The sequence below is a fragment of the Astatotilapia calliptera genome, chromosome 5, assembly GCF_964374335.1.
Source record: "Astatotilapia calliptera chromosome 5, fAstCal68.1, whole genome shotgun sequence".
Classification (NCBI taxonomy): Eukaryota; Metazoa; Chordata; class Actinopteri; order Cichliformes; family Cichlidae; genus Astatotilapia; species Astatotilapia calliptera.
This window is the reverse complement of record NC_137426.1, coordinates 28247418-28257294: the sequence shown is the minus strand read 5'-3', so window position 1 is coordinate 28257294 and position 9877 is coordinate 28247418. Positions and strand designations below refer to the sequence as shown.

Below are 9877 nucleotides of genomic sequence, written 5' to 3'. Positions count from 1 at the left end.
GGAGAGACATCTCATAGCCAAGTGCATACCATTTGCCAAGATCATTCCTCTTCCCAAAGGCAGACAAAGAGCAATTAGAGGAAATGTGGTCTGTGTCCCATCAGAGGTACAGGAAACTGTTGAAACACTACCTCGATTGAGAATTAATTCTCAGGTCTTGAGAGTAAAATTGAAGAGACGCTTGTCTTACAAAGGTCATCAGCTGTTTCAGACTGTAAGCTGGTCTAAACTTGTGCAAGCACTGCATAAACTCAAGCAGATTCATCCACAGTATAAGGATGTGAGCATCAGAGATGATGCTGAGCTGTGTGATCCAACTCTTCCTGATGAAGATGATGAGGATGATGATGAAAACATGAATGAGGACGATTATGATGAGGCTGATTTAATGGAAATTGACAGCTGTGAGAAAAATGCACTGAGTGAAGCACAAAATATAAATGAACAGGACATTGACATGTTACCCTGTGATGGTGAACAATCGCATGAACAGATGAGAGATGATTCAGAGCAAGCAGATGGACTGACTAATGGTGGTTTTGCACTCGAGTCCTGTTTGCAGCCCCCTGATGTGGCTGAGGAGATATTATGTTTCAGTGAAGGAATCTACTCTGTTGCTCCTGCAGAGAGAAACAATCCAATAAGTTTTTTCAAAACACCTAAACTGGAGGCCATGGCCTTCCCTGTGCAGTTTCCTACAGGCCAAAACACACTTGATGAAAGAAGGCTGATCAAAGTATCCCCCAGTGGGTATTTCAAATCAAGACTTTTCTGCATTGATGATCGTTTTGCCAAAGACACAAACTATTTATTCTTTGCACAGTTTGTGACTGAAATACACTTGGCTACATCCAGCATGACAGTACAGTTAAGGAAGGCAAAGCCTCTGACCAGAGATGGTAGAAAAATAACCTCAGGCATGTTACAAGATAAACATGAGGTGGAGAAACTGGTGCGAAATAAAGATGCAGTGAGATTCATGCAGCCTCTGAGAGGAACCCCAGCCTATTGGGAGAAAACAACAAGAGATCTTTTTGCCATGATCAGACAGTTGGGAACTCCCACGTTCTTTTGCACATTTTCAGCTGCTGAAATGCGCTGGCCTGAAGTGATCGAGGCAATAACAAGGCAGCAAGGTGAACAAGTGAATTTTGAAGGACTCGACTGGTCAGCAAAGTGTGACATCCTGAGAAGCAATCCTGTCACAACAATGCGCATGTTTGACAAGAGAGTTGAAGCATTATTCAGAGATTTACTCTTATCTCCCGCAGAGCCACTTGGCAAAGTCATTGACTACTTTTACAGAGTTGAGTTTCAGCACAGAGGAAGCCCACACATACACTGCCTCCTGTGGGTAGAAGGTGCTCCTGTGTTTGAGGAGGATGATGAGCAAACTGTTCTTGATTTTATAAACAAATACATCACAGCTCAGCTGCCTGATCCACATAAACAACCTGAACTGTACAAAAAAGTAACAGAAGTGCAAAAACACAGTAAGAACCACACAAAGACGTGCTTTAGGAGTTTAAGCTCCGGGTGCCGTTTTGGTTTTCCCAAACCACCCTGCAATGAGACAATGATCACAAGACCCAGTGAGGATGATGCACTGGAAGTAGAAACGGCAAAGAACAAGCTCAGACCACTGAACCAGCTGCTGAATGAACCTGAAACTGCTTCCATGAGTTTAGAGCAGCTCTTGGAAAGATGCAAGTTGACACATGCAGAATATCAGAGATACCTGAATAAAATGAACATGAGGAGTACGATCATACTAAAGCGTGATCCAAAAGACTCTTGGATAAACGGCTATAATCCACATCTGCTTGAAGCCTGGAACAGTAATATCGACATAAGCTTTGTTTTAGATGCTTTTGGTGCTGCAAATTATTTAATGAAATATATATCAAAAAAAGAGGGCGGGCTATCTGAGTACCTGAAAACTGTCATTGAGAACTCCCATAAGGACAGTGTAAATGAGTGCGATGAAATGAGAGCCGTCATGCAGGCATATTCAAAGAAGCGAGAGATCAGTGCACAGGAGTGTGTTGCTCGTGCATGTGGTCTTCACATGAAGCAATGCTCACGTGCTGTAATATTCATTCCAACTGATGATAATCCTGTGAAAATGAGTCGTCCCCTGTCAGTTCTGGACAACACAACACCTGAGTCTTCCAATGTTTGGATGACATCTTTGAATGACAAATACAAAGCCAGACCTGAAACACCAGAGTATGAGGAGATGTGCATGGCAGACTTTGCTGCTACTTGCAGGATTGTCTATGGCCAACAGAAAAAAGGTAAAGATGTTTTGCCCCTTCTCAATGAGATGGGGTTTGTGCAAAGGCGCAAAAACAATAAGCCTGCTATCATCAGATTTCACCGCTGCTCACAAGAAAAACATCCAGAGCAATATTACGGAAGACTGCTTAAACTGTACCTTCCTCATCGTTCAGACCACGAACTGAAAACACCATCGTTGCCATCCTATCAGGCTTTCTATGGTGCTGGCTGTGTACAGCTACCAGGTACTGACCGTCTTGAGTACGTGCAACACATTGTCAAAAGAAACAGAGAAAAATATGAGAAAAACAGTGAGGAGATCGAGAGCGCTGTTGAGGAATATGAGCAGAACAGAGGTGTGACTGACGAATGGTGTAATCTGGCACCTGAATCAGATCTCGTAAGGTTGCCACTTGTCGAACAAGAAAGAGAGCGAGACAATGAAAATGAACAGGAAGATGTGCCCGACTACAGCCGTCAGGCTGATGCTTCAACAGAAGTCAGAGCCATCAGGGAACCCCCTGCTATTGATCCCACATTGTTACGTCAGATGTTTCAGAATCTGAACAAGAAGCAAGCCTGCATATTTTATGCAGTTAGAGACTGGTGCATTAAAAGAGTCTGTGCTCTAAATCCAGAGCAGTTTTTCTTTTATATTAATGGTGGTGCTGGAACAGGAAAATCACATCTTATCAAATGCATCTACTCAGAAGCATCTAAGATACTGAGCAAAGTGCCCAGATATGCAGACGACGTTGACATATCAAAACCCACTGTCCTGTTAACTGCTTTCACTGGGACTGCAGCTTTTAACATTTCTGGAACAACACTGCATTCTCTTCTCAAGCTGCCTAGAAGCTTAAAACCTCCCATTCAGGGACTTGGCAATCAGCTGGATGAAGTCAGATCAGAACTTTTGAATGCTGAAATAATCGTCATTGACGAAGTGTCTATGGTGTCAAGACATCTCTTTGCATATGTAGATGCAAGACTCAAACAGATCAAAGGGACTCGGAGACCCTTTGGAGGCATGTCAGTCATTGCTGTCGGAGACTTCTATCAGCTACCCCCAGTGCGACAGTCTAAACCTCTCTGTGTGCACGACCCGTCCGAGATCGACCTGTGGCGGGAGCATTTTCAGATGATCACTCTGACTGAGATTATGCGTCAGAAAGATGATGTTGTCTTTGCTGAGATGCTGAACAGAATTCGTGTAAAAGGAAAGTTGGATGAGCTTTGCGAAGCAGATAGAGATTTGTTGTTACAGGCCATAACTGAACCAGCCCATTGTCCGACTGATGCATTGCACATTTTTGCAACTAATAAAGAAGTGGATGCACACAACTCTTCAACACTGGCTCTGCTCCACACTCATATCATTGACATCCATGCAGATGATTATAGAAAAGATCCTAGAACTGGCAGAATGGCACTTCAAGACAGACCATTGAAAGGAGGTAAAAACGAGTTACCAGACACACTGAAAGTTGCAGAAGGAGCTCGTGTCATGCTCACCAGAAACATTGACATACAAAATGGTTTGGTTAATGGAGCTTTTGGAAAACTACTTAGAGTAGTTCACTCTGAAAACGACCAACACATCATCAAACTTGGACTTAAAATGGATAATGAGACATCTGGAAAGAATAACCGCACACCAGCAGACGACATGGTGTACATTGAGAGAGCAGAGGAGAATCTGAAGCAGAAAGGAGTGGTACGAAGACAGTTCCCAGTGAAGCTGGCCTTTGCATGTACAATACATAAGGTACAGGGTATGACAACTACATCAGCTGTTGTCTCTCTTAAGAGCATTTTTGAGCCCGGCATGGCCTACGTAGCTGTCAGTAGAGTGACGTCTCTCAGTGGACTGTATCTTCTTGATATGGAGGAGAAAAAAATATTCACCAACCCAGAAATCACTGCAGCACTTGAGAACATGAGACAAGCCAACCTTGATGACATGATGCCTCTTCTACACGTGAGACAAACCCTCAGCAGGTCAGAGGTTTTCACCATTGTTCATCATAATACAGAGGGACTGCCAGCTCACATTAATGACATCAAAAGTCACCATGAATTGTGTCTAGCAGATGTTTTGTGCCTAACAGAAACACACCTGCGGGGCTCTTTTGTCGCAGAGAGTCTCCACTTGGAAAATTACAATTTGTTCAAACGCAACAGACACCTGTCCTACACAAACTTTCCCCAAATGGCAAACAGAAGTGGTGGTGGAGTTGCTGTTTATGTGAAAAGTGACATTCAAGTGCATGAAAAACAGTACATCCATAATGTAACTGACCTTGAATTTCTGGCTTTAAAGGTTGAAGCACCAGTCAGTGCTCTGATTGCAGTTGTATACAGACCTCCAGACTACACTCTGAGGCAATTCCTGAAAAACCTGGTAAGCCTATTAGACTCATTGGAGATCATGGACTGTCATCCCATCATAGTTTGTGGTGATTTTAATGAGAATGTTTTATCCAGTGCAAACAAACCAATCATGGAGTTGTTTGAGTCTAGGGGATACGCACAGGTCATCACTGCCCCTACCACAGAGAAGAACACACTGCTTGACCTAATTTTCATTTCTCAGCCAGATCGATGTCTCCATTCTGGAGTCTTGAAGACCTACCATAGTTACCATGACCCAGTATACTGTGTATTGTCCTGTGATGATTCATGATCTAGATCTTTGAATACAGTAAGTAATTTCTATATTTTTGAATGACTTAAGAAAGTAGAGCGATATTTAAAAGTTGACGCTCTGCATTGCAGTATAATGGTTGAATTGTTTACATAAAATACAATTACATGAATTAAGTAATGATCAGTAAAAGATGACAATTTTATTTATCACAGAAAATCTAAAATTCACTAACAGTAACCTATAAATGTCAGAAAAATCAAATATAGCAGTTTAAAATGAATAGTGTAGGCATATCCTCTCTGCAGCCAGGCTTCAACATCCTGCCAGGCTGCCCCAGTCTCACCGTGGCTGGGAGGGAGGGAGGGTGGACCAGAGGATTGCCTACACAACACATAAATGTTCAACAGCTTCTTCATTGTTTCTGAGAGAACAATAATGACTAAAGGTTGCTTTTTAAAAAAACAAACACAAACAAACAAACAAACCTAATTACAGCAATAATGACAGTTAAGCCACTTTATGTGTGCCTCTATTTTGAAATACTATTTACAAAAATGTTATTATTTTGGTTTGTTATAAACTTTAAACTTTTTCAAAAGTATACGATTATATTTTTGGACAAATATTTCGATGAAACATACATTTTTATGAGCTTTTATCATGTTTCGGCCAGTGCAATCATCAGGGTGGGTCTGGGTTGATAACTGCACATTTCTGGCCAGAAATGTTTCAGCAGTGTTACATAAGTAGTACATATGTAACACTTGCTTTCTGTTACCAGCTGATACCCTACATTTGTATAGACATTGGATGGTGTGAGGTTGGGGAGTTGAGGGGGGGGTTTACGGTGGGAGCTGAGGGGGGGGGGGGGGGTGTTAGGTTTCCCTTTTTCTTTTTTAAGAGAGACACAGTCCTCCTGTGTCTTCTCCAAGCTTCACATGTAAGATCCAACAGTGTGAAGCACATAGCAGCTAGAAACTGTAATGCCACAGATCAGAGAGGCTTCATCATCACCATCTTCATCGCCGTACGATCAGAGCGTGAGACTTCACATCTGGAGCACAGGAGACATTCTGTGATAAGTCCTCCTTCTAGCTTGTCCCACAAGCAGTCGGTGAGATTTACTCACAACAAAAAGGGTTAATGACATTATTTCCATGAAAACATGTATTCATTCTTTGTAAAGTGTTTAAATTGTGTTTTCACTTGACCTTAGGAGTGTTAGAGTGTATTGTAATGTCTGTACTCAGGTGTTTCCCTCTGTGATCCATCCCCATCAGAGCTGAGACACTCAGGACTGAACAGACTGCACAGTTTCTGTGACCGAGCCTCCAAAACACCTTCTTTGAAACCACTCATGATAGAAGGGCTTCATATTTGCAGCAGCACTACTACAGGTATTCAGTTTATTACAGGATGTGTTTGTTTCTTAGGACCAGCTCTGAGTGCACACTACCTAACATATACACCTTTCTGTTCATTACAAACCAACTACTCTGGATCATATGGCCAGTTGGCAGGAATGTTGCTGCAGGAAAACATCCCTGGAGATCACCATCATTGTCAGACTGACTGTGCCTCCTCTGTGCAGTGTCAAGATCCTCTCTAAATGAGTGTGTAAGTTAACATTTTCATTATTTTATTCCCTTTGACAAGACAAGTATCACTGATATTTACATTTACAACTACATATGTTCCCGTTTTCTGCTCTTCTTTTAAAGTCCTCAGCTATCCTGCTTCTGTGCTGCTTGCCACACATCAAACACTGGCCGGATGACAGGGAGGATCCACTCTGAAGTCACTGGACGTGATGAGGATCATATGGGACTTCATAGTTTCACAGAAACATTGTGCTCTGTGATTACAGGTTTTAAATGGACATAATGACTGCCTCTCTCTGATCAACAGGCTAAAGGATTGTTTTCATTGTTAGTGCTCTGTACAATGTATGCTTATTTAATATTTCATCACAGAGCAAACCTTTATTTATTTAACATTTTTTTATTTTGTTTTAATGTTGAATTAACTGTAGGGATTTTTTTAAGTGGGCACTTGGGATGTCATATGACCAGAAATGTGGTAACTGGAATTCAACGTTATGGAAGAAAAAATCTGCTGAGAACGAAACACACACAAAACCCCCCAAGAAAATTCAAATTCATTCCATGTAATCCAATCTAAAACATTTTAAACTGCTGAACAGCAACACAAACAGCGTTAAAAAACAGTGTTAACAGAATGATTATGATGATTTTGTACCAAAGTTTCAGGTCACATGGCACACCTAGTGTGTAGTGTGGGGTATCAGCTGGTAAGTATAGGTTTTTTCATATTTGTGTCCTTAGAGTTTAGATAGATAAAGCCTTGTGTATAATAATTAGTCATAACCACAACTCAAAGTCAGGGACTAACTAAATTTGGGACTTTGTGTCTGAGCCCAGGTTAAAACAATGTGTAAAAAAGCCTTTAGTGGCATGGCTGAACAATGCTGTATTGATACTTATTTATCCATGTTCACAAAAAGGACTAATGTGTTTATTTGATTATTTGCATGTGTTAAACTGTGTCACCACCTTAGGCTTTCATTTGAGTTTACTCACAAATCTCTATACAGTTCTCTTTTACCACTGTGTGGACTCTGTTTACATTAAAACATAAAAAAGAATGAGTAATAAAAAGATGTGTAGACAGATCAGAAGATTAAGTAGACCGATAGAAACAGCTGTTCAGCCATGTTCTAAGAAACCAACACAATTTAAAGGTTCAGGATTGTGGTTTTAAAAGTTGAATTTTCATGTATTTCATATGTTGCTCATTATTTTTTATTTAGTTATTTAATTTAGTTATTTTTCTTTATTCTACCAGTCCTTTTCAGAAAGAAGCTGTAAAATATGACTTAAGATTTTTATGTTATTTTCTATGACATACAAAACAAATTGATGTATGTAATACTATTAAACATGATATACACATGTGTATATGTCTGAAAAACATCATGCTGTATATTAAAGTTTGTATTTTCTGCAGAATGTTTGTTCATCTTTTAAGTTCATTTCAATTAGAAGAATATGAACTTTTAATATTCATTCAGAGGTTTTCTGACTCTAAATTTTCTTTTGTCATTACTCATCTTTTTATTATTTACATTTTAAACATGCTTAGCTTTTTCCAACTTCTTCTGTGTGAACATCAGCTTTCAAAAGTTCTGCACTTTTATTTTCAGGTTAAAAATTCTGTATTTTCCAGCTCATTCAGATTTTTAACTTAACATTCAGCAATTAATTCATTTCAGTGCATACATTCAGATTCAAGCATTCACACTGCAGTTTCTTCAGAAAATGCACTTTCTAGTTATTATTATTATCTATTCCGTACGTTTTTTGAAAGCCTACTCCTTCAAAACCGTTCAACTTAGAAAAACCATTCAAACACCGTTAGATTCCTATTCTTTTGGACAACACTGCTTCTATTTTTCATATTTTTAACATTTATATTTTTAATTTTATTCAACTTTATTCAACAAAAATTTATAATGTATTTCAATGGGGAGACCCTTCAAATCCTCATTCAACTTACTCATTTTTAAACTCTTACTACTTCCACATACATTGACATAGAGCCACCATTCAAACTTTAAAACGAAGACAAGACATTCAACTATTCAACTTGTATTTATCTTTTCAATATCTATTATACTTTTTCTTCAGTTCCAGTTTAAGTTTCATGATGTTTTTTCACCCGTTTCAGAGTTTATAATGGGTGTGTATGGGACGGAATGTTGGGGCTAGAGTGAGGCAGCTCAACTGCTAGAGTGAGAGGAGCAAAAAAATTAATCTTAAAATCTTTTTTAAAACTGCTGCTGTGTCCACAGCGTTTGCTCTACAGGTATGATTTTACCCTCAAAACGTAGCCATGGCTGTCCTCTTTCATCCAATGTGTTTACTATTGTCCTAGGTGTTATGGTTCTTTCATAAATGTCACCAATGCACAGCCTCCTCCCTCCAACTCTTCCATAGACTCTAATGTTAAAATGGCTCAGAAGGTTCGTTTGAAAATCAGAAGAGCATGGTGTCTTTCCACTGTCACCACGTCCATATAATAAACTCCACAGGCATGAAAACTGAGAATTCAGTAGACTAGAAGCTGCTGTCGCTCACGGTGAAAGAATTTTGTCAATACGACTTTTACTTTTCATTTGGGAACGATTTGTTTCGGCCTGACTTTTCTGTTCATTTTAAGCAGCAAAAGTGAGGCGCATGTCTGTGTACGTGTGTATGGAGCCATTGGGTGCGGTCACTATAGCAACCAGGCTCACACCTGCCTGCTTAACGAGCTCTGCCTGCCACTGTGCCAAGATTCATCTTAAGCACTTCTCTTTCAACTGCTGCTGTGTCCACAGTGTTACAGCCATCATTTTACCCTCAAATTGTCGCCATTATTGTTCTCTTTCCAACACCGTATCTTTCAAAGCTCAGGCATTTAAACTTTTTAAACTGTGTGGATCAAAGTGGAGGGATCACATTTGAGTCATTCAGTGATTCAAAGAATATGACCTTTTAATATTCTTTCAGATGTTTTCTGACTCTAAATGTTCTTTTCTCATTTCTTAGGGTTTTCTAATTTACATTTAAAACATTTTCAGTTTTTTTCCAACTCCTTCTGTGTAACCTTCAGCTTTTAGCAGTTCAGCACCTTTGTTTTCAGGTTAAATTCGTTTTTTTTTTTTGTTGTTTTTTTAATCTCATTCAATATTTTTAACTCAAAATTCAGCAATTAATTCATTTCAGTGCATACATTCAGATTCAAGCATTCACACTGCAGTTTCTTCAGAAAATGCACTTTCTAGTTATTATATTTTATCTATTCCGTACGTTTTTTGTAAGCCTACTCCTTCAAAACCGTTCAACTTAGAAAAACCATTCAAACACCGTTAGATTCCTATTCTTT

General features: G+C 39.5%; 1 long non-coding RNA gene across 1 annotated transcript; it reads left to right on the top strand.

The window, feature by feature from the left end:
• The first annotated feature begins 6186 nt into the window (after nucleotides 1-6186).
• LOC145428952 (uncharacterized) lies at nucleotides 6187-6831 on the top strand. Its single transcript, XR_013909309.1, has 3 exons — nucleotides 6187-6327; nucleotides 6444-6547; nucleotides 6652-6831. It is a non-coding gene; the product is annotated as an uncharacterized LOC145428952 (long non-coding RNA).
• Nucleotides 6832-9877: the final 3046 nt, after the last annotated feature.